This window comes from Pipra filicauda, unplaced genomic scaffold (assembly GCF_003945595.2).
Source record: "Pipra filicauda isolate LSUMZ 115617 unplaced genomic scaffold, ASM394559v2 scaffold46_size3722508_pilon, whole genome shotgun sequence".
NCBI lineage: Eukaryota > Metazoa > Chordata > Aves > Passeriformes > Pipridae > Pipra > Pipra filicauda.
The window spans coordinates 1,280,380-1,304,920 of NW_024104609.1; the positions used below are offsets into that span (position 1 = coordinate 1,280,380).

At 40.0% G+C, this 24,541-nt stretch overlaps 1 long non-coding RNA gene across 1 annotated transcript; it reads right to left on the reverse strand.

Moving 5' to 3' along the window:
• Window positions 1-762: 762 nt before the first annotated feature.
• On the reverse strand, window positions 763-23,864 carry LOC120324242. Its single transcript, XR_005565406.1, has 5 exons — window positions 23,648-23,864; window positions 23,227-23,296; window positions 16,389-16,544; window positions 9,080-9,246; window positions 763-783 (listed from the first exon to the last, which is right to left on the reverse strand). It is a non-coding gene; the product is annotated as an uncharacterized LOC120324242 (long non-coding RNA).
• Window positions 23,865-24,541: the final 677 nt, after the last annotated feature.

Here is a 24,541-nt window from a genome sequence, read left to right on the forward strand (position 1 = left end):
AATAGAGAAGCAGGAGATGGCCTTTGGAATCTGCAGCACTCCAAATACTGTAAAATAGATGCCCAGTCCAAAAAGTAACTGGAACACTTTTGGAGCCAATGTCCAAGTGCCAGACGAGAAATAAGGGATGATTTTCTCTTTTCCAGATACAAAGAGGGCAATACGCTTTTCTCTCTGAAGAACGAGTTGTTTTGTACAGAAAAAACAATTCCTCGTTGCTCCCATGAATAACATTGTCAAGAATCATAGAGAAAAGAAAACCAGCTCTTTAATACAAAAAAATAAATTCTGATACTTGGGATATGTAGGTGGTTTGTACAAAGATGCACTCTAGAAACTAAATAACAGATGACCAAATCAACTAGGAGGATACAATGGTGTGCTGGTAGGCACTTATCTAACTGAAAAGCAAATCTTGACTTTCTATGAGGTATTCTACCTTGTGCATTCTTGCTGAGAAAAATAGACACTTACCAGCATTTATCTGTAAAGGTAACCCTTGTGACTACAAGACTTGCTGCAGGAGGAAAGCAGCAAGGTCTGTTGATGAGGTACAGAGAAGAGGTATTGCCCCCATAGCCCAGATTTCCATGAGCAAATCTGTATCTGGTTCAGAATCCTTTACCCTGCAGATAACAAAGACCAGAAGAGCAAAGGATAAAGAACTTACATGTGGAAACAAACAAAAATAGACAAGGACTCTGTCCTCAATATTCAGGTCAGAATCTAACTCTGCCCAAAGTTCAGCAACATCCAGCTCTGGGGTTTTCTTCAAGGCCAAATCTGGGAAAAAGAGAGAATGAAAGATCTCATTATGTGTGTCCATTGCATGGAAAAATCTCTTCAACACACCATGTGAAATGCTTTATATTTTAGAAATCTATCAACCAGATCTAGTGCACATTGAAGTTAACAGAAAGCCTCCCACAGGCTTCACTGGGCTTTGGTTTAGGTTACGTGTTTTAATTCTTTTTTCCTTACAACAGAGAAGCACAGTAAATTATAGAGGTTCTCCTTGCTCTGTTCCCCTCCAGGCTACAGGCAGCATGCACAGAAGCTGCTCTCCATCTTCTTCCATGTTCATCTTTGATGGGGGCTCCATTAAACTCTCCCAGTTGTTACTGCTCAGAAGGATTTAATGACTGGTGTTCAACTCTAATAGCACTTAAAAATAGCATTTATGGAAGGAATTTATGCTACAATGGTTTTATGACTTGCATAAGAATGTAGGAGCAATGATAATAAACCGGACAACAACGCCTTTTTTAATTCAAACTCTAAGGCAGACGTCACAACTCTTAATAGTTAAGACAAGTGAAAATATATTCTTGAATCATAATCTCTCATTATATCATTTTCACAATTAAAAGCCAGAGGAAAGAAAAAGACATTTTCCTGTACTTATCATAATAGAGATTATACAAACAGAAATGTGCTGTTTAAATTTTTTTGTAAGTTTTAGTGAATACCAGAAGAAATCAATATAAGCAGTGATCAAACCCAACCTTTCCAAACTTCTGTGTAATGCTCTGGAGGCCATGACTCCTGAATGTATGCAATCAAGTATTTTAAAAGGCCAGACACCAAAACTTTGGTGATTAAATACCCCACTTAGCCCTGGGAGAAGCATTCAACATATGTTTCTTCTGTGGCATTAAACATTAATTTTGGGTCATCACATTCATAGCATATTTTATTACTTTAAAGCAGCATCCCCTAATGTATACAATTGCCTGAGAGAAACCCTGAAAATGAGGACTGATATTTGGTGGGAAGAGACATCAGAAAGATCATTTACCATTTTAAAGTGCAGTAGATGGATGACCAATGAAATCATCCATTCCAAGGCAATTTTCTTCCTTTACTACTAAAAGGTTTCATCCCCTTAGATAAGGCACTCAGTTAAAAAAAAATGCAGGCAGTTCTTCATGATGATGCATTAAACAAGGTTTGGAGGTTTTGTTGGTAGTTGTTTTGGTTTTTGTTTGGGTTTTTTTTTGAACACATTTGAGCATTACTGGGTTTCTAAGTCAGAGAAAAACAAAGTTTCTCTCAGAGGGACATTTTCAGGGAGGAAGCAGAGAGACTTCCTTTGTTTGCTTGCTGTCAGAAGGTTTAGTTTGATTAAAGTATAAAAACAAGCTTCAAGTAGTCCTATGAAGCATGTCCAGTCTCATCAGCATTAGAAACATTGCTCAAATCAAATGTATTTAAGAATCCTCATGCAACTCTTTCCAGCCAGTCTCTCGGTTGGCTTGTCAGCATCATGGGACACACTTCTAGTTCTGTTCCATGTTTTGACCATTTTCAAAAACCTCTTGCCAACCGTCCCTTGCCTTAAATTCATCTCTACCCAACTGCTCCACCAAATGCTGCCTTCTCCCTCCTGCTCCATCTCTCTGCCACTGTACCCACTCTTTTGCCGCCTGCTCGGGGCTGCAGCCACAGCTGTTCACACAGCCAGGGAGCAGCGCCGCTGAATTTTGCAAGAGAAGAGCAAGTGCAGCCCTTTGCTTTGTTAAGAGACCCTCTGCATTATTTGTTTCAGAGGCAGCCACCTTCACTCTCGGATTTCTAAATGGGACAGGGGAATTAGGCAAGCGTGCAGGCAGATGCCTGTGCAAAAAAGCCCTTTCTTATAAATAAATCTTCCAGATTTTAGTTTGCAAATCAGATTAATAATGCAATACTGGATAGAATTTAGAGAAACTTGGAACAATGCTTTACAAAAATAAGGTAATTAACCCTGTAGCATATGAAAACACTGTCTCAGTATTAGTGCATGTCTCTCACCTTAGTAACAGGAAGAAGTATATTTTTTTTCGTTTTGAACATATCAGGTTCTCAGAAATGTAGACTACCATGCTATCTAGTTAATGGCAAGGTTTATAGACTCTAAACATCAGAGCATCTGCTAGGTACTTAAGGATTTATTCACAGGCTGCCACGATGAGGCAGTAGCAAGTTGTGGTGAATTCAGCACTTAGAGCACAAATGATGCTGCTGAAGTGCTAATTAGTGCTAATTTGACTTGGCCCACTTTGGACCTCTGACAATCACAGCTCTTCAAAAGCAAACGGGTCTGGCATATGCTCATCTAAGGAAAACTTCCACCTCTCTATTTCCCCATCTATTATGATATTTCTAAGGCAATACATTAAGAAATTTAAAATATCTATGTTTTCCTAAAGTAGTAGCCCAGGCCAGCTGTCTCTGCAAATTGATTTCTAGAAGAAAATGTTATGATATATTAGGCTTAATGGGGATTGTCAAAAATATTAGAGCAAAGCTAGGAAGAAAACATGTCACTGAGTATAGATTTGTGTGTTGAGTTACACACTTGTTCAGAAGTTAATAAAGAAAATAATTTTTTTTCCTTCGAATAAGCAAAAACTGTTTCCCAAAGAGAGGGTCATGAAGAGACAAGCCAATTTTTCTACTTTTATCCTCTGCCTTTGGGCCTTGATAACCGTACTTGCCTTCCCCCCATTTTCGCTAGATGAATCAGGCTAGAGAAGAAAAACAGCTTAGAGATTCAGTAGGTTCATCCTTTGAGAAACATGATGCAGTAAAGTGTCTTGATCAGGAATATTTTTTTCTACTAAGATGAGCTATATAATTTGGTTCCTTAAAAAAATGCGACTTTGAAGCTACACTCTGCCTCCAAATACTTGTCATTTGACCTAGAAGGCAGTAAGTGAAAAATTCTGAACAAATAAATCAAAAAAGCTGACATGCTTTTCCAGGTGGTAAAGCTTTCGTGTGCTTGCAAAAGGCTTGATTCTCACTGCTTTTGATCTCTGCAGAGTGACAGACCAACAAAAGCACTACTGGGTGATCGACAGTGTAGCAGAATGAGGCCAACGGAGTCAATACCCAAAAGAAGAGAGTAACTACTCCAGTGAGTTCTCAGGTGGATTAAACGCTGGGCACTGTTTTCTTCCTTATCTAATGAGAAATCTAAAAACACTAATAGAGGAAGAATCTTTTTTACATATACAAACTCACACACTGGTGATAATGTCCTGCAAATACAATGATATTTTAAGTTTTCCTTAGTGTCTTTTTACTTTTTTTTCTTTACCCAGACAACCAATCCCTCCTAATGCCACACGAGGTAAAGACACACAGCCTGGAAACTCTTCTTTGCAGGGGACAACACACGTCAGTCATTCTTGTTTAGCCCTATTCCAGTTTTCTGTATTACTGTACAATCTATTTCTGTGGCATAATTATACCCGTGGAGTTCCCCGAGAGCAACAACAGGGAGAGTTTATGTATAATATTATCCTTTCTCTCTGGTTTCTGATGGATGACGTCACATTTAAGTGACTCCAAAATCATTCCAATCTCAAAAAGCAGACAAATATTGCAATAACAGAAAGACTTAGAAGACTTAGAAGTCTTAGAGGAAAAAAATAGGTTGCTACTTGTCTTTTGGTGACCATTGAAGACTGCTAAATTACTTTCCTTCATGTATTTGATGGCAAACAAATTTTTGAAGCTCTGATTTTATGTCTGCAGATTTGAGGATTCAGCTGCAGCAACTGTGACTTAGAACAGGCAGTTCAGAGCAGCAGGAAAGGCAACATACTTGAGAAATCTTTCACAAAACAACACCTGTCATCATCTACTATTAATGTTCCTAATAGCATATTTTCCTTAGAGTTGTCCTGTGCAAAGTAACATTGTTGGGACTTCCATAAGAAAAGTGGTTTTAATTTGCAAAATTCCTGTTGTGACTCAGGGACACACGAGTTCTTCACCCCTCTCAGCACCAGGGGGCTCCTGGAAGTGAGAAACTGGAGTCCACTGACTTCTCAGGAAAAACATTTTAAACGTGCTCTCTGCACAAGGCCTGTGATGGTGTCTGTCTCTGCAGCAGAGGTACTCTGAGATCAGGGCTGGGCTCTGAACACTGGCCCAAAGTTTCTCATCACTAAAAAAATTCACTACTGAGATGTGCAAAGCCCTTCTGTGCACATCTGAATGAATTCTCTTTCATCTTCAAATTGGACAGTTCAGAGAAATACCACTTTTAATTAGGACTAAAACTTTCATCCAATGAATATCCTGCATGTACAATTAAGACAGATTTCACAGCGATGCTGCTTGTACCAACACATTCTCAATCCCCTTTCTGCCTTTCACTAGTGTCTCTTCCACACCAGCCTTATTTGTTTAGCAGGTAACACCTATTTCTAACACTGCTGATGAAAACTGCACAGCTGGTGCATGGGTACAATCCACACATGTGCTGACAGGACTGAATGCAGAGTGAGTTAAACTATTAGCTGTCAAAGACGATTAAGAACTGTGTGCAACTTAATTCAAGCAAATCAAACACTGCTGTAAAAGTGCCTCAATAGGAAACAAAGCTTTAGAATAAGCTGATAAGTGGGCATTATACACAATGAAAAACTACTAGAATTTTGGGATATTTTGTTAAAGGAATTTTAAAAGAGGCAATAAGGACAAATTACTACAAGGATACTTTTTAATAAAAAAAACAAAACAAAAGCAGCCCAGACAACTCTCAGATCCAGAGTGCAGCAAACCATTTGCATAAGTAATTAACAGTTTTCATGCACAATTACCTTGTTATTCAAAATATACTTATGATTACGATGCATTTAAGGTGAAATTTAATGCTCTGGGGACAGCCTTTGCACAGTTTAGTGCTATTAAATACCTGTTTGCTGAGGTGTTAAGAGATACATTTCTTAATGGATGAATTTCACTAGAGATAAGCATTACCCTTTGTTGATGCAGCTCCAGGTTGATCAGCCCTGGAAACTGGCTACATGTAATACAGGATAAATAATATTTCTAGAGACAAAACTTGGCACTGTTTCAGACAGCTTTTTTAAGAAAACTACAGTTTTAATTCCTTTTGTGTGCAGGTGAATTTTCCTCCTAAATAATCAATTAACATGAGGATGCTTTCAGTCTCTATTGCAACAGTAAACCTGTGGCTGAAATCATTCCCTTAACCTGTTCAAAATGCGAGTTTTGCTTCCATAAGTATTAAAGAACTAGTTTTAAACAGGTCTGCAACAAAATGGACTGCAAAAAAAAAGATTTCTAGGGCAAACTACAGTCTCAAAATGTCCAGTATTTGGCTCATACATCAAACAGGTTTCCTTAAAACAATACAGCTACTCCATGCATTCCAGCACCAGCAGCACAGGCCAGACTTATCAACACTGGGGAAAAACTGGATCTTAACACAGAAAAAATATTGTTAAATAATTTTAAACTAAACATCTTGTGCTTGGATTTTTAAAGAGCTCAGAGTGTGTGTCAGATGGGGGATAATCCACAGTGATATAATGATACAGTTAAAGTGCAGTGGCCTGCCTCCACATCTCTCTCCATTAGAGCAACTTTCCTCTTAAGCTGTCCTCTCTGGTTCTCAAATGCTTTTGAAGAAAGAAAACTAAAAGTTTTTGACAGTGCTATTAAGGCAAGTAACTTGTGCTTCCAACTCCCTTCTCCTCGTGCCAGTAGGCTGACTCACCTCCAGATATATATATACACACAAGGAGAAGTGGTTTGGGTGCTCTCTTCTTCTCCAGGTACCTCCAGCCACATCCTCACAGATCTTCCCTTCGCAGCTGACACGCACCAGGTCTGAACGTGGTCTGATGAAAACTGAGTATTGACTCAGGTGACATGGGAAGCCTCTGGGAAAGCTCTCACTCAGCCTTTTATCAGTCACTTGGGTTGACTGCATGCCTCCTTGCTCTCCATGTATTTCCAGACTGCTTTTTAGCATTATGATGTACCAGGTATTTCTTCAATAACAGCAGTGGAGACAAAGCTGAATGTTGTTGATAATTTCTCTTTATTCTCTTTCTTGCTTGGAAAAAGAAACCAGAAGACTGAGGTCAACACTCTTCCAACTGCCTCTCCTCTGAGAGACACCAGGGGGCCTGCTCTCTCCAGGGCCAAGGGAAACCCAAAGCACCTCTATCTGTTTTAGAGTGCACACACTATTTGGTCACTCATTCTGAAACCAACTCTGGCACAGCTGCTTGGGACTAGGATACATGGTTTAAGAGCCAACTGCAAAACCTCTCTCTCTCTCTCTGGGATCTCCATTGTAGTAACATGTTACACCAGCTCCATTTTGAAGCTTAAGTTTAATTTGTCCATGGCTTTGAAAATAAACCTGATTAACGAATATGCACGAGCATATCTTAGTATGGTCAAATTATACTTGTATACTTATATCATGATTACTTGCTTACAGAAAAAAGAGTGATAGATTTTGATGAGAGGATGGAGATGTTCCTTCAAAACCAAGAAGGGCTTGCACCAAGGGTGCAGACAGTATTGGTACTGTGTGGAATGCTATAATCAGTCATGAATTTTGATTTCTTTCTCTGCTCTCACCTGTTGAGCAGATATCTCAGACACGACCCACCTCCTTCCTCCTTTCCTGGTTTGTCTGTTTGGATTGCAGATCCATGAAGAAAGAATGTTTTATCCAGTGGTAGTATAACACCTTACACAACACAAATCTTTTATCTGGAACCTGAAGGCCCCCCTCAGATATACAAAAATATACAGGAGTGCAGGCTACAATGAAAGCTGCTTGGCATGATGGCTGAACAGAATACTGAATGTACAAAGAATGAAATGTTCAAAGCGTTAGATATCATCAGTTAATGAAGTAAACTCCTCCCCTGCAAAAGTACTGCATAAAATAACCCTCACACCATTGGAAGGACTCCCATTCAGCTAACTGTCACAGTATTGTGCATCCTTGTAAAGCTTAAATGGTCCTTTTCCCCATGAATTCAGAGAATTTTCTTTTAGCTGCATATGTAATTTTAAATAATTACACATGAATAAATAAATGAAAATCAAAGAAACTGCTTGTGCTTAGAAAACCAGCTTAATTTGGCATGCTCTGCTGCACACTTCTGAAGGCTCAGAAGCTTTCAGACCCTGCTTAAACCAAATGCCTCCACACTGTGCAAGTAATCTTTATAAAAAAATATTAAATTAAATCTGGCACTAAGTGAGGTGTGAAATTCTTAAGCTGTCTCCTAAAAAAAAGAGACATTGGGTTCAGAGGGTGACTGCCATCTTCTTGCCCCCAAGCACATGTTTATTTAGAAAGTAAAACTCACAACCAACCATCAAGTTAGGTGGAAAATCAGTGTTGTTACAAGTCCCCCTTTCTCTCTGCAAGAGTCAGCACGCTTTTTAAACTGCTCTTTTGAAATCCATTCATTGCATGGCTTGCACTGATTCAGCTGAGCTATTTCTGCTTATTCTCTTCTTGGAGCAGGCTGCTCTCCAAGGTGCCTCTGCTCACTTTTACTGCTTTGTGGATCTCCCAGAGCCTGCTGTGCCATTTTCACTGCCCACTCTGGAAATAGAAAGTCTCAAATTTTACTGATCACTCCATCCACTTCCTTTCAGTAGCTATCATATATCTCCAGGGTAGCTGGGCACCAGTTATGTCCTAACCAGGACACTTAATGAGGGGACCACAGCTCTGTGATGCCTTTCCTCCCTATGGCCTGAACCTGCTGAACAAAGGAGGAAATGTTGAGTCCTGGGGACTCACTTGCTCAATTTTCCTCTCACAGAGGGGGTCTCACAGGTGTTCAATATGACAGTGATGCCAGTTCCTTGAAACAAAATCATAACAGGAAATCCCCTAAACTAAACCCAAAACAAACAATTCTAAAAAAAGCCAAATAAAAACACAGAAGGAAAGGTGTGGAAGTCTAATTTATATGATGGCACACAATTTCTTGCAACTATAAATGTGCAAAGCCTGAAATCAAATACATTTAAAGTGTAGTATAAAAATGGAAATAACTAAGGGTTATTGGCTATAAAACCTACATAAATACTTGAAATCCTCAACTCTGAAACACATTATAAACACACATTTAGAATGGAGACATGAAGTAGCTCAGAAGTTTTAAAGTTCTACCACTTTCAGGACAGAACTTTTAGAGAGCTCTGAACTGCATCGATTAACATTTCAAATCCACGTGAGTCTCCCTGGAGTACATGGAATCAGCTCTCCGTCTGGACAGTGTTTTCTACTTACAGGAGCTAAGGATCTGAGGACCAGACGCTGCATTGGCATGTCCACTTCATTTCAGAAGGAGTCTGACAGTGTGGTATCACCTAAATAATGAAGCGCACATCTGGCGGGAGATTGCTGAGGTTGGCTAAGTTTGTACAAGGTCAGTTCATCCTCTAAGCTTCTGGATGCTGAAAATTAAGCAAGAAGTTTACATAGCAACAAGCAGAACCAACTGATTGATCTCAGGGCTTGTTTTTCCAAGTAGCATGTCCTTTGTGAGTCTGTTTTGATTGCATAAAAATGGGAGGGAGTGCTATTGTGCTGCTCTGAGCCATATTTTCTGAACCTTTTCATTAGCTACTGCATACCTATTCTAAAATACAATGCTTTTTCTTTTGTAAGGAAGTAGAAAAACTACAATGAACCACACATGGCACATCAAAAAGTGTACATATCTCTTCACAGAAGAACTACCCCACTACCCTGCTTTGCAAGTTATAGGCTGGTCTTAATAAAGGGTGGATGGTTGTTGAAGCAAGTGGAAATAACACAGGATCAGGCTTTGGAAAATTTATTTAGTTAGTGTTTTCACTGATTTTCACAGAAGGAAAATACCTGCTAAATATGAAATTTGAAATTCAATATATTTACACATTGTTATCATCTTCCTTTACAAAAAATTCAAATATAAAGTTCTAATATAAAGTTTCATCTAGAAATTCTTTCTATGTTAAAAAAACCTGACATTTTAATAAACTCAGAGTAACACAGATATGAGACAAACATAATGAGAAATTATTTTTATCATTCAATGGTTCACAACATTTAAAAGCAATTTAGAAAGTAAGGGTTGTATGTTGAAGGTCAGATCTCAATGAATTTTCTCATTCTAACAATTCTACAAAGTAGCCTTTCTTCAGCAGGTGGAAGTCAGCTACCTGCATCCCATCTTGGTGCTTTAACTGCAAGCAATCTTTTCATCTGAGTCTCTAGCATTTAAAAATTAAAAAAAGCTCAAATTTTTCTTATTCTCCAGTATTTGAAGATATTAACTTCTGCTTCTTTTTTTTGTTGTTGCTTTGGTGGCTTTTATAATTTCTCCATTTGGCAAACGCTGGTTTTTCATCAATGCTCCTGTCAGAGCATGAACCAGCACTATTCTCTGTCTCATGCAGTGACAGAGAAAGAGGAGAACTCACCCTCAGATGGACACACATACAAACACTGAACTATCAGCAAGAACACCACTCACTCTCTCATTGATCCTCTCCTCCTGCTAGCTTGTTCTTCTTGGAAGGGACATTGTCAAGTAGATACCAAGGGAAGGGATCAGAAAACACTATCAGAGTGTTTTCTGACAGATATCAGGACTTGATAGCTGAGCTCATGTGACTGGGGCTGTCTCTTCCCACAGAGCAACTCAGTGCTTCAGCCATCACGAGCCATTCTTTCTGATCTCATTGTTTCTTGGCATCTCTTTTCTGGGGTTTTGTCCTGAAGTGACTGAAAATCTAGAGGAGAATCTTAACAGAGAAATCTGAAACAAGAGAAAGGTTTTCCTTTCCTGGCTTTTCCCATTGCTCTCAGCTTTATATTGCCAACCTGTAAGAAAGGTCAGCCTCCTCTGCACCCAGGATACTATAACAGGGACTATATTACTGTTGTTCCCATTAAAAAAATGGCCTTTTCAATGAATTGCCTTTTCTAGAGTAATCTTGGTTTTAGGATTCAGTTAAAAAAAAAAAAAGAAAAAGGTTAAAAGTCCCTCTGATGACAATGGAAAGTTCTGATATGTTGGCACAAGTCCGTTATGATACCAAAGTAACATCCCACAACCCAAATACAATTTGAAGTATCTCTCATCTGTGGTGTTCTTGGTTGTTTATTTCAGAGAGCTAGTCAAGATGCTTTCTTCCTGTGTGGCTTAAGAGCTTCCTATATGCCTTACCACAAAAAAAGATGTTACTGATGTAACATGTTACCATGGAGAGGAGCCACTTCATGCTTTGCTCGTGTTGCACTTATTCCCTTTGTTTTTCTACCTTGAAAACAAGGACATTATATTCTTCTTATATGTGGAAAGCACAAGCACATTCACTTTAGCAACACTTTTTTTTATTCTTTTTTCCTCTCAGAGCAGCAAAGAAGCTGTACTGTCAGATCAGTTTGTGCCAATATTTGATTTCCTTCTTGCCTCTAACTCGGTCAGTAGCTATTATTTTGCTTTCTTAATAGAGACAGACAACTTCTCTTGGCAAGCTCATTGCAGGTCAATCTCTGCTGATGTCTTTCTTCATAGAAAAACAACTACCTGAATGGGGGGAAAACAGCTATTACCCCTTTTTAAAAGAGGTGTCAAAATCTGGAGATTCATGCACTGCAGCACAAGTCCTGCAGTGTTCCCACCTCTGAGCCCCATAGCTGTGCTACAGCCTTGCAGCCCTGGGGACAACCCTCTTCTGAGAGGGGCCTGGAAACAACTTGACTTTAGTAATGACTATCCTAAAATCATCTTTACTTTTAGGTACTTTGCACTGGCTTCTCCACAGTGCAACAAGGGACCTGAAACAGAAGGATGAGGGAGTTTAACAAGTGCTTCACCTTTTCAGGCTTCTGGACAGCGATCAACAATGCTTGGGCTGCTCTGTCCATGTCTTCCACTCAGCACATGAAAATCCCCGGGACAGGGTCTCAGCTCTGCAGAGTTACATGCCAGCAGCCACGAGGTGGCACGCAGAGCAGAACAAATTTGTCCTGTCTGCGGCAGCACCAGAAAAGTGCAGCAGTGCCACGAGGATCCAGAGAAGGACATCCTGGCTTTCATCAGACACCAAGAGACTGGACCTCTACTTGACACCTTTACCTTCTGTGCCTGGCCTGCAGCTCACTGCTCATCTGTTTTGCTGGAGACTGGGCAGTCAGAGCAGCAACACAGGGGAGTGACAGCAAAAGGGATTATCAGGGTGATGAAGGGGCACAGACCCTGCTTGACGGGAACACGAGCAGAATGGCTGCTGCCACCACAGGGGCAACCAGTCAGTCTTATTATTCTACCTATTTCCTGAAAGAGAAAAGCTGGTTGCTTATTCTTCCAAAAGCTCTGCTTTGGGAAAAGCTGATTTCACACTGAAGCACAGTATGTGCACACCAGCTGGCCATGGCAAAAGGGACACTGGAGGTAATAAATGCTATTTTTTCCCTCAATTAGATCTAACTGCAGAGAAGTAAATGATCTTCAAACTGTATCAAGAGAATAAGTCCCAATTTGCCTTGGTGTTGGGTGAGATAGCCTGTTCTAGCCAAGAACCTCTTGTGCACAGTGTACGTGTTTAATTACTCCAACCATTTCTTCCCATATTAGATACTGCTACCCACAAATTTGAGAAGAAAGAGGACAGAGGCTGAATATCCTGCACTCACAGCCTACACAAGTCAGGAGTATGACCCAGACATCCTTACATGCAGGCAGAGCACTTCACTGCTGGAAGAAGAAGCCATTTTATATTGCCAAACATGCTCACACAGGAACAATTATCTTTGGCAATCTGTAACAATAATTTTAAAATGTTCTCTTCAGTATCATCACTGAATTCGAACTGTAATTTTTTTTTTTTTAAATCCACTGTCATTCTCCTTTCTAGCTCTAATTGTCTGGACTGCATCCACACCATGAAGCAGAATTGTGACAAAAAAGCAATCACCCCAGAGATTTCCTAGAAATTTGCTTTCTAATTGGGTTGAAAATGCCTTGGCTTTCTGCATCACATTTTGCACATAACTGGGTTTTCTATGATCACAATCTATGAAATGCAGAAATGCAATATCGTAATTATTTGTGTTGTCACACCACAGCATCTTATGTTGCTAGGTGCTGTACATAAATTTAGGCAAAAAAAGTGTCACGTCCTGTGCAAAAGAAATGAATACGAGGGTAAATCTTTAAAAAACAAACAAACAAACAAAAAACACAAACAAGCAAATAAAAAAAAATGGAGAGAGTAAGACAACCTTGAAGTGAATATGTGTTACTCTATAAGCATGATTTTATAATTCTACTGCAAAGAAAATAAATATCATCTGCTGATGAAAATCCAGACCTTTCCAGGCTGTTGTTTACAGACATATCAGTTGTCATGTAACATCTCTGCCCCTTATTTACTCATTGGTAGAATGGAAATAATACTTAGTATGTCTTCCTCGTGAAACATGATTAAATGCTCACAGTGCTTTGCAATCATTTGTTTGACAATATGGTTGTGAAATACCTTTGCTAAAGACATGCTATGCTGTAGGTATAGCTGATACAGTATTGACTAAGCTCATCTTTTCTGGTTTTAAAGTTTTAGCTAAGCAATGCTTAATGAAATTTGCCAGACTGACTGCTCATGTTGTCTCTGCTGGTAATGCAAAAGCAAACGGCTGTAAGTACGGTACCCTGAAGGCAGACATTAGGAGTTTCTCTGTTGAATCCAGCAGAGAAGTTTCTTGCATCTCCGTTGAATGCCATCACGCTGTGATTAGTTAATCATTAAGTACATAGTGCTTTTAATTAACTGCCAACTCTGCTTGGGCATCTGTTCTGAAAATCACATCCGATCATGCTTTTCCCAGTCTGTGGCTATGGAGCTCTTCAATAATACAGTTGTTGCTCCATTCTCCAGCTCTCTCTGCTACAAGACAGCTCAAGTCCAGAGTGTCCTACATGAAATGAAATATAAATGAACTATCCTTCCAAGGGAATAAAAGTAAATGGGAATTAAACAAACTTATTTGCCTCAATAGGTAATAAATGCCGCTATTAAAAAGCGGATCAGGCCAATTAGCATTTTTTTTCTGGAAGAAAGAAGAGGTTGGAAGAATCTTTTTATTCTTCATTATCATCACACAATTTTAACAGCTATTTTTTTAAAAAAAAACCAAACAAACAAACCTAACCTTCAGTTGCAGACAATAATCCTTTCTATTTTATAAGGGGCAGTGAGGTCGATAATAAATACAACAGATTCTGCAAAATATTTTGCTTGACTTAGAGTGAAACATACCCAGTGCAAACATTCCCTTACAAACACTACGTTTCACCATCTACATAGCTCAATCTCTGTTGTCTTCAAAAGCTTAATTTAAAGTGTATTTTAAAATGAATCATAGGATGCCTTAAGTTGGAAGGGACCTCAAAGATCACCTAGTTCTAACCCCTCTGCCACGTGCAGGGACACCTTCCACTAGATCAGGTTGCTCTAGGCCCCATCCAAACTGTCCTTGAACACCTCCTGGTATGGGGCACCCACAGCTTCTCTGGGCAGCTTGGGACAATGTCCCACCATCCCCACAACAAAGTAAATAATTTATTCCAAAGATTAAATCAATATCTTTGCAGCACATACCTGATCTTTTGATACAATATTAGCAGTTTCAGAGAGACCAAGAACTGGCTGGGTTCTTCAGCCTAAACACGGGGGGCTGGACCCCTCAAGAGTTCTGCCCTACACTAGAATAGTCTGACCTGCCAGGTTAACAACAGAGCAGGTGTTTCATGGTATGAGAAGTAGCTGTGCCAGTACACACCTGCTCTGTTATCCCAACCAGAGCTGGTACAGTTAGCCAGAAAGCAACAGTCTCAGTGAACACTCTCATGGTCCAGGTGAGATGCTCGGTCACTCTACATATGTGTGTGGGCCATGTAAAGGCTCCTGGATGCATGGCCATGCAATAGAAAAAGCTGTAAATGCAGTCACACGACTCATTCTACTCAAAACTTCTTGATATAAGATGAGGACATGCAGAAATGCACTGTACAGTACAGAGGACCACAGCAACTTCCCTCGCTGCCACTCCCACACCAGTGTGTGCTGTCTCAGATCCTCCATCTCAGAGCTGCTACTTACCACATATGAATCCAGCCTAGAAAAAAGAGACAATTCATAGAGTGTCTATTATTTCTATATAGAAATATATGTCAAGGAAAAGGGTACTCTTTGTCAAGTGCTGAGAACAGAAAAGCATAAACCATCACTAAGCTTTAAACTTGGGGTTCTTTCAGGAATGGAGTTAAGAAACTCCTATGAACCTTCCAACATAGAATGAAACACTACAGTTAAACAATAGCCAGCCTATAGGACAGGCACGTAACCATTGTGGTTGATGTAAAAAACACTCACTGTCAGACACACATTTTACATAATAACCCTTTTTCAAGAAGTTCAAAGCAATTCTACTGTTTTCTTTAAAAATTCCACCACAGATGTCAAGATGTGCCAGTACACAGAAAAGAGGTATTTCATAACAATATAAAAACATGCATTTCTTATTGTTTCCGTGCTGAACTACTCTGAGGGCAGCACTTTTATATATGGAGTTCAAGGTATTCCTGGGAACAGGCTGTTTTCTGATGACATCATGAGAACACTATCACTCAGGCAACAACTTGCTACTATGGCAACCACAGCTTTTACAGATGCTGAACACCAATGAGGTTAAAAACACCATTCGGAGATTTGTTAGTTAAAAGTTTCCCAATATTTGATGCAAGAAGCAATACAGAGTCCATTGCAGATGCACAGCATTGTGCAGTTCTCTACCCATTATTGGAAAGCTGAGAACAATCAGTTTTATCTTCCAGCCAAGGGGTTCCTGGGGTAATTGCACTTTCAGGTACAACCTTAAATGCACTGCAGACAGAAATGTGTGTGAGCATTAACTTTGTGATTTGGAGGCAGCTGGAAGAAAAGGACTGCTGCCTTGTCTGAAAAGTCCCTAAAAATGTAGACATTTGGACATCTAGAGTTTTAATGCTCTTAGAGCAGAGACCACACAGAATGTGAAGACAGTCTGTTGTTATTATATAAAGATACATCTTTGGGAAACTGGTTTATTTATTTTCCCCCGACTGTAAAGAATTATAGAATATGAGATAAAAACATCTGGTTTTGTAAACAATTGCTATCTGTGCTGAGACTACTGTCAGATGAAATCAGTCAGTTACAAAATGTTTTAAAACTAAAAGCCACATGTTTCTGTTCTAGAACTTTATGCATTTTACTAACTGCAAGCAAATCTCAGAGGTACTAGAAAGGTGTCAAATTAAGGATAGCAACCTGGCCAGTAACCTGCCCTCTGCAGGACATTATATGATTTCATAACTTCAATCACAGGTTTGTTCCACCGGTGTTATCCACAACCTATACAGCAGAGATTTGCAGTCAGCATCCCAGTAAATCAATTTCCTGAATTATAAAGGGTCCCAAACACTCTGAAGGGTCAGAACCCACTCAAACTTAACTGAATATCAGCAGAGTATTTCTGAATTTTGCAGGAGCAAACCTCTACTCACTTAGATCCTTCAGGAGTTGTACATCTGCCAGGTTGGAGAGCTGCTTGGAGTGGCCTGGCCAGAGAAGGAAAAACAGCAGCAGAAGAGGGGTGTACAGATTTATCCTTGCAGCTTCTTTTCTTGGCAGCACCTTACAGTGAAGGTCCTCAACTAAAACTGTAAAAAAGTGGAATTTAACTATGTGTGTTAAAAATGCAAAACCTAAGTTGTACTGCTTATAATGAATTTGCTGCCACATTTGAACTAACTGGCCACTACTGGCAGTCTCAGAGGAATATGTAGCCAAATTATAACACTATTTGTGGGATGGTCTCAATAATGGGATATTGAAATGCAACAACAAGCTTTAAGAGTTGCTCCTGTTCTGGATTTGTATGGAAGTCATCTAACTCCAGGGCGATGAAGACAACATGCTTGCAATACATCCACCTACTGTACCCTAATGTTTTTTTCCATATGTGTCCTACTGGGCATTTTGTAGTGTTCAGGACATTTCTTTTTAGTCCAAGAGGATATTAAGGCCATTGCTGGTTTTCATTTCTGCACGTTAACCAGCAATCCTGGATCCTACTGGCAGCAAGCACCCTCTCCATGCAATTCTCCCCCATCATCTGTGAGAAAAGAGATGTGGAAGAGGCCAATTACCTTTTGGAGAGAAGAAAATTACTTGCTTATAATTGAGTTCTCTGAGCGTGGTGTCCGCTATTAGAGCCACACTCATCCTCCCACCTCCCCCTGAGAGCTGGGGTTTTATTCCTATTTAAGTTCTAATTATTATAATTAGTCTGAAAAGGATTTGGGAGTTAGGGGCTATGATATGCCATATAGACCCCTTAAGGCATCTTTTTGTACTAACTCATTATGACCAGTTCTAAACTTTACCATTTAATCTAGTCATTCAGTACCCAAGGTCACAACAGCTGAGACCCCCTGAGCATCAATCCATAGAGACTCCCACCTTCAGAGAACTACAATTAAAAGGTAAATAATTCCCTTGCTACCTTCTCTGTGAGGCAATGCTATAAGTCAGAGAACGGGATCCAACCTCAGCCTAATTACTACTTTGGCAATTTACTCAGTTGCAATGAAAAAGTTGGTGAAAGCTTTTTCATTTAGCAAAACAGAAGCACAAGGCCGGCTACAGGTCATTTGAAACTGGACAACACTCAGCCTTGCAACAGTCAAGTTGTAAACCTTGTCTGTATCACCCAAACTGCAAGAAATTCTGAAAAGCTATGCTCCAAGAAAGTCAAATCATCACAACATGCAGACCACAGAAGCAGTATTCTTCACCATGCTAATAAAGATGCAATCCTTTCCTTTATTTATTCATTCACAAAACTGTTGAATAAATACAGCACTAGTTTTAAATTATTTTAATCAGTCTATGCTTAAAAGGATTTGAAACACTCAAAGTTGAGCTGAAGTTGAACAAGTACACAATCTTAAAAATACCAATACCCAAAGCTGACAGATTCCAAGAAATTCAGTAGATGCTGGTATTTCCTGAAGGACAGCAGCCTACAGGCCTGAAAACTGTAAAGGAAAACAGTTTTTCATAGGGCCAGAAGCTGGAGTCATAGACCAGAGTGGCTTGGGTTAGAAGGGACCTTAAAGATCATCTCATTCCACCCCCCCTGCCAGGGACACTTTCACTAGGCCAGGTTGCTCAAAGGCTTGTCCAACCCAGCCTTGAAGACTTCCAGAGCTGAGGCATCCACAGTGCACTGTGTCAGCGCATGGAGAAGGGGGCAGTTACAAATACTTCTATTGATGAATTTTTTGAAAGATAATGAATTACACCTGCAAATATGCATCAGAAAAACGCATCCACAATTCTACCAACAAAATACACTGTACCACAATGTAATGTTTGCTAATTACACACGCTCTTAACCACAATAACAAGTACAAAACTCAATAGCTGTATTTAATTCTTAGTAAAACAGTGGCTCTTTGAGCCAGAATTCGGAAAGAGCAAGTAATAATATACACCAATTTCTAAGTAGACAAATCCATGTTTAGTTCATTAAAAAAAAATTGGTAAATTAACTGTCTCTAGATGCTTTTAATGAGCAAATTACAGCTTGATACATGTTATTACAAGTCTGTTACAAGGTAGCAGGTGAAATGTCCATAGTGGTTTGGTAGTACATACTGACATCACACCTGAGGACTGGACAACTCTTTGATTGCAATGCTGGGGGGATGGGGTTTTGGTATTTGTTCTCATTTTCTGCTAGAACTATGAGTGCCAATTCTTCAGCTTGAAAGCAAGCTGAATCTCTGTCCTGGGATCACAGGTGTATCAGCATCAACACTGTTCCCAGCCATACAATGTCCTCCTAACCAGGCACACAATTAAGCACAGTAGGTAATCTTTGCTCTGAAACAGGGTCCACAAAATGAATTATCTTCCTCCCAGCCAACATTAGTATCACCCTAGGGACCAATATGAAGAAGTTTGCACTGTTGCTGTCTGAGCTCTGTGTTTGCAGGTGACAAATAGACTTCAATTTCTAATGTTGCTGGGTCAGAAATAGCCTTCTAATTTTCCTAAATTAAATTATAGGCTACTGCCATATTTGTAGCCAGGTATATTAACTATAGAAGCAATATTTCAGCTGCTATTTCATCCTCCAAGAAAACAAAGTGGGGGAGAATGTTGAAGGACAAAGGTGGGGGAGTAGGTCGCATATTATATCTTAATATGGACATGAAGATGCTCTTGTAGCTGTTCAAATGGATGAGGCCCCATATAAGAATTGTGGCAAGACTAAAGATTAGCCCCAGCCATCATGTTACTTACAGTTCCTGAAAGTCAGTTTTTACTGGTGGCCATTCAGCTTTAACTACATTGTCAGAGGCACACAGACCTCTGGGGGCATCATTTAGGAGAGTAAAACCACTTTTGTTTCCACCTATTAACTGAGAAGGTTGTATGTCATGTGCTGCTCAAAGTTTTCCAGCACCACAGTCAAAAGTTAATTTCCCCTCCTAACAGATGAGAAACAAACCAGTATATTCTGTATTTACCACTGGCAGCAGCAACACTCCACACAAGGGTGCAGGAGCCTGGGCAGATGTGTAGTGCTCCAGGGTGGGTTGTGAGCTCTCTCAAATCTCCAAGCTGCTTCCTTCCTCCTGCTAACGATGTTGACCCTGAGAAATTCAAAGCCCAGTGATGACAGTTAAAGGTGTGCAGGCAAGAACTGAGCTGCCCTGTGCCTGGGATATGAAGCCATGATCCCCAGCCCCTTTGAGACTTTCCTTCTCTTACACCACCAGCACCCAGAGAGATGCCTGCTCCCCTTGCCCAACTCTCAGCTGAGTCCCTCTGCACTCCTACCATCTTCCCTCCTAAAGAAAGGCACAAGCCCCTCTAGCCCATCTCCCTCTTCTGATCTCTTCTGCACAAGATGTGGAATCCACTCTTTTCCCAAGACATACAGGCTTATGCTGACATAGACAACAGCCAACCCAGTCCAACCCTGCTTGCTTCCATCCTTCCTGCTCTAAACCTCCTGCTCATGAAATTTGAAGGGGGGTGGGGGACATGACATGAGTGTGGGCTCCCTTTCCTCCACCCAGCCCAGCTCTGGTGGGAAGCCAGGCTGAACACTGAGCCCCAAGGACTGTGGGGAGCACCCTGCCCACACCCGCTCTCTGGGGGTGACACACTAAACTTCCCTTCAGTGACTGCTTGAAAGCAAAAGGTTATTTCCCTGCAGGAGAAGTTGCATACACATATGGCTCAAGCAGACTACAATTATAAATTAAAGGGGAAAATTAAGGTGCCAAGTCTTTGATTTGTATTCCTGGCAGCAAACTGGCGATGACACAAAAAGCTGAATTTTGGGTTTTTCCTCGTACGTGGCTTTTACAGAAGGTTTTACTTTAAATCAGAAGACAAACATGGAAAAAAAAGTCTTACTAATGAAGCCTGTTTATAGTGTGTTTTCCCATGCTTCATCCTCTGTACTTAATGGTCACCTCAACCAGAACTGCAGATTCACTACCAGGTCTTCTTGTGAAGTGTTTGAAGAATCTATACCATGTAAGATTGTAAAAATGATGCCTTCCTTTAACAGTGTGGCTAAGTTCCCATTAAGTAACAAATATATTATTTAATCTCTCTGGTCTGATATCTAGCATATTCTATAATCATTGAAAGCCACAAGTCTCTCCCATGACGCTGCTCTCAGTACATCATATCCCACAGTTGTTAGTTCATTGATCTTCCAACAGCTCTGGGAAAAGTCCATTGCTATAGATATCTACATCCCAGAGGAAGCACTTTTGTTTGAGCTACTCTGTTTCATCAAGGTATTAGATGACCTGAAGTCCCGGGGAGCACAAGATTAGTGAATCCAGATTTTTGTGTATTTTATTTCTGACATTCCCCTGAGAGATGGTTGTAGGTGAATAATTCTTCTTTGTGTCAAAAGATGAATTGGTTTAATTTAATGCATTTCTGCAAACATTCACCTTTGAGACCCACCTGGAGTACTGCACCCAGCCCTGGGCCCCCAACACCAGAAGGACAGGCTTGCTGGAGCAGGTCCAGAGGAGACCATGTGGATGATGGGAGGGATGGAGCACCTCTCCTATGGAGGCAGGCTGAGAGAGCTGGGGTTGTTCAACCTGGAGAAGGCTTCAGGGAGACCTTACAATTACCTTCCAGCACCCAAATGAAGTCTACAAAAGAGATGGAGAGGGACTTTCTACAAGGGCATGTAATCACAGGGCAAGGGAGAATGGCTTTAAACTGAAAGAGAACAGGTTTAGGTTAGATACAAATATTCTTCACTTATAAGAGTGGTGAGGCCCTGGCACAGGTTGTCCGGAGAAACTGTGGATGCCCCATCCCTGGAAGTGTGCAAGGCCAGGCTGGATGGGGCTCTGAGCAACCTGGTCTGGTGGAAGGTGTCCCTGCCCATGGCAGGGGCGTTGGAAATAGATGGTCTTTAATGTCCCTTCCAACCCAAGCCATTTTATGATTTGTTCCACTCCACAATAGCTACCATGTTAACACCACTAACATGCCTCCCTTCTCTTTGTGTCCTCTAGCAGCCAACCTCTCCTCAAAACTGCACAGCTTTGTGAGTGTGTGGCTCTGAATTCAGCACTGCAGGACAGCATTCAGGGATGGAAACACCTGCTGAGGGGCTCCTTGCACTTCCTCCCAGTCTGCCTCAGAGTTCCTCTGATTTCCCACCTTGCTGTCTCTTCTACCCTTAACCTATCTTTTTGGGGGTTACTTACATAAGTTGTGATTGAAGTGGTTGAAGATGATGAAAAACTAAAATAAAGCTCAAACAAGGAAAAAAATGCAAACTTAGGAGAAAACCATCCCTCACTAGACATGAAAGAAGCTCCAACTTCTGCTTTCAGAAGAGAGAAATATTCTACTATACCTCTTCCACACCTAAAATTTAGTTAGTTTTTCTCTTCTCTTTCTCTTTTCCCTGAGTCAACGAGGGCTCAGCTCTGACACAAAAATTGCCTGTGCTGTACCTTTGGTCCCAATCATATTTGTAACAAGTCTCCAAACTTGTTATTTGTAGTCCACTCTGAACATACAGAGATTAAATATAAATCACCCTGAACATCTATATAATTGCTCATTTGTGCAATTCTTAAAATCTCTCTGGAAACAGGACTCTAAAAATGCAGAAAATGTTGCTTTTATCATGACCAGCAGCCACATGCTGTTTTCTAAACACCAAGCAACAGGTAGAAAAGAAAATCTGTTATGTACCCCACAGTAGTAAAGATTCTTCCATCAAAATGCTGCTTTTTGGTTATTCAGCTGCAGATAAAGGGATAATATATTTATCTGATTGTATAAAAAGTTAAAAATTTGTTTCCAGAAAGGATGCAAAGTAGAAAAAGCATTTACAATGTAAATTTATTTTGAAAAACGTTTTATAATCCAGTACATACACTGAAGGCTTTTATAGCCTCTCAAGTTTTCAGTGTGGAAAACACACACTGGGAACCTTTGTGAGACAACACAAACAGAAGTGTAGCTGCTTAAATCATTTCCCTGTTCAAAATGCTTTTCTACAGTAAAGGATTTACAATTGCCCTCAACTTAATTAAACTTAATTTAATGGTTAAGCTACTGCCCCCATTGGAGAAAGTAGACCTTGCCCTGCTACAGTGGTAACTGCTCAGTTAACACTTTCTGTCTGGTTGCCAGGACACCCGCCCATGGCACAACACAGTAAAAGTCAGTTTATTTCTTTTGAATCCTGTAACTATCTAACACTCTCTCTAAAATCAACCATCATTAGCCATTTTAATACAGGACTGTTAATATTAAATTTGAGATGAGAATGTTACCATTAGGTAGAACCACTATCGTTCAGCTGCCATTCATCACCACCAGGACCTGTTTGCCTCAGCAGCTCAATTACCTTTGAAATGATCATCCTCCTCTCCTCACCTTTATGAAATCTGGCTGGCATGAGTTAGAAGATTGTAGTGAGGACTGTTACAGGCCAGCTGGACAATAAAATAGCTAAGACATCGAGTGTCTTTACCAGTGAGTTATTCTAAGCATAGAGTAGAATAAAAATGTGCAATTTGTCTTTTCAACATCTAAACTGGAGGGGAAAGAAAGGAAGAGGGAAATAAAAAGAATTAACTGAATTTATCATATACATAAAATCTAATGGAAGAGAAGATCTAACTAACCATGGTTAGATCTTAATTGTCTTAATCATAGAAATGGCACTGGTTATAGCTTCAACTAACTTGAAAATAGACAAATCTTTATTTTTCTCACAAACATACATAGGCTATCACAAGTAATTGCAGAATGCTAACTTACGAAAAGTTGTGACACTTCTCACTTAACATTAACAGAGTCCTTGAGACTGTTAAGGAGCTTGAATGACAACCTGATAAAGCAGAAGGAAAGAAAAATGAAATTAATCATAAAAAAAAAGCTAAACATTTACCTTTATCAACAATTAAGAAAAAAATTGCTGCCTTGCATATGTTTTTAAGGACAGACCATAATAAGTAAGTGCAGTTTTCACAAGCATAGCACGGCAATACATAGGCTATCACTTAAAAAAACCTTCTCATGAGGAATTAGCCTGAATCTCCACCATTCCTCCTTCTATCCCAGTTCCTAAGTCCAAAGAAACATCAAGGATGAGCAGTAACTTGTAGGTCCGAGCTGAGTCTCATCCATAGCAGGTGTTACCTGGGAAGAGTATATTCATGTGTAAACCACATCCACTTACCTTGTGTAGTGACCATTATGAAAAGAGCTGTGACTTCGACAAGTTCCTCAGAGAATGTCACCCTTTTCCAGATGCACAGGTACCAGAGACTCCAAGGCTCTAGGGATAGGTTTCCTATGTCTGAGGAAAGTAAAAACTAGAGAAATCAAATTTCTCAAGGTTTGACAAGGGTGTTAAGTGTAGGCAGTTGCTCTAGGTTTTTGATTCATTTTTGCAAGGATAAAGTTTCACAAAAAAATTGTGAGAAAAGTAAAAGCACAAATGCAGAAGAATAAAAATCTTAAGCCAAAAGAGTTTCTCAGACAGTGATGATTTCGTTCATGGCTGAGGATGTATGGGGGCTGTGCAGGGTCAGGAAGGTTTTTATAAAGCCTATTTTTTTGTTTGCTTATTTCTTTAAAAAAGCAAGTGATATTGTAGACAGCAGAATGTTTATTTCTGTATAACATCTTTTAACTGTGCTTCTATAGCATTTGTGGGGTTTAACGTGCATAAAGCACCTGGTAAAATAGGTCCATGAAAACTGGGTCTAATTTCATAAACCACAGGGATTTGGAGACCTGCATGAGAAAAAAATGTGAAAATGTAAATCTTTGCTTTGCTTTTAAACAAGCACTACAGCACCCACTCCACATGCAACACTGAGTAAAGGTCTGGTGGCTTCCCAACCCATACAAACTGAAATTAATTGCCTCACTTGCCTTCACACCAAAATCCCTCACTTGCTGTCACACTGATGCTGGAAAATAAAGGAAATAAAATCCAGTATTTGCTCACCTTTTGTCGATGTAAGGAGCAGTACACTGATAAGGTAGGCAACGTATTTGTTCTGCTATTCAGTTGAAAATACCTACTAATGTCTTACACTGATGTTTAACAGCTTGCTGGTGTCAC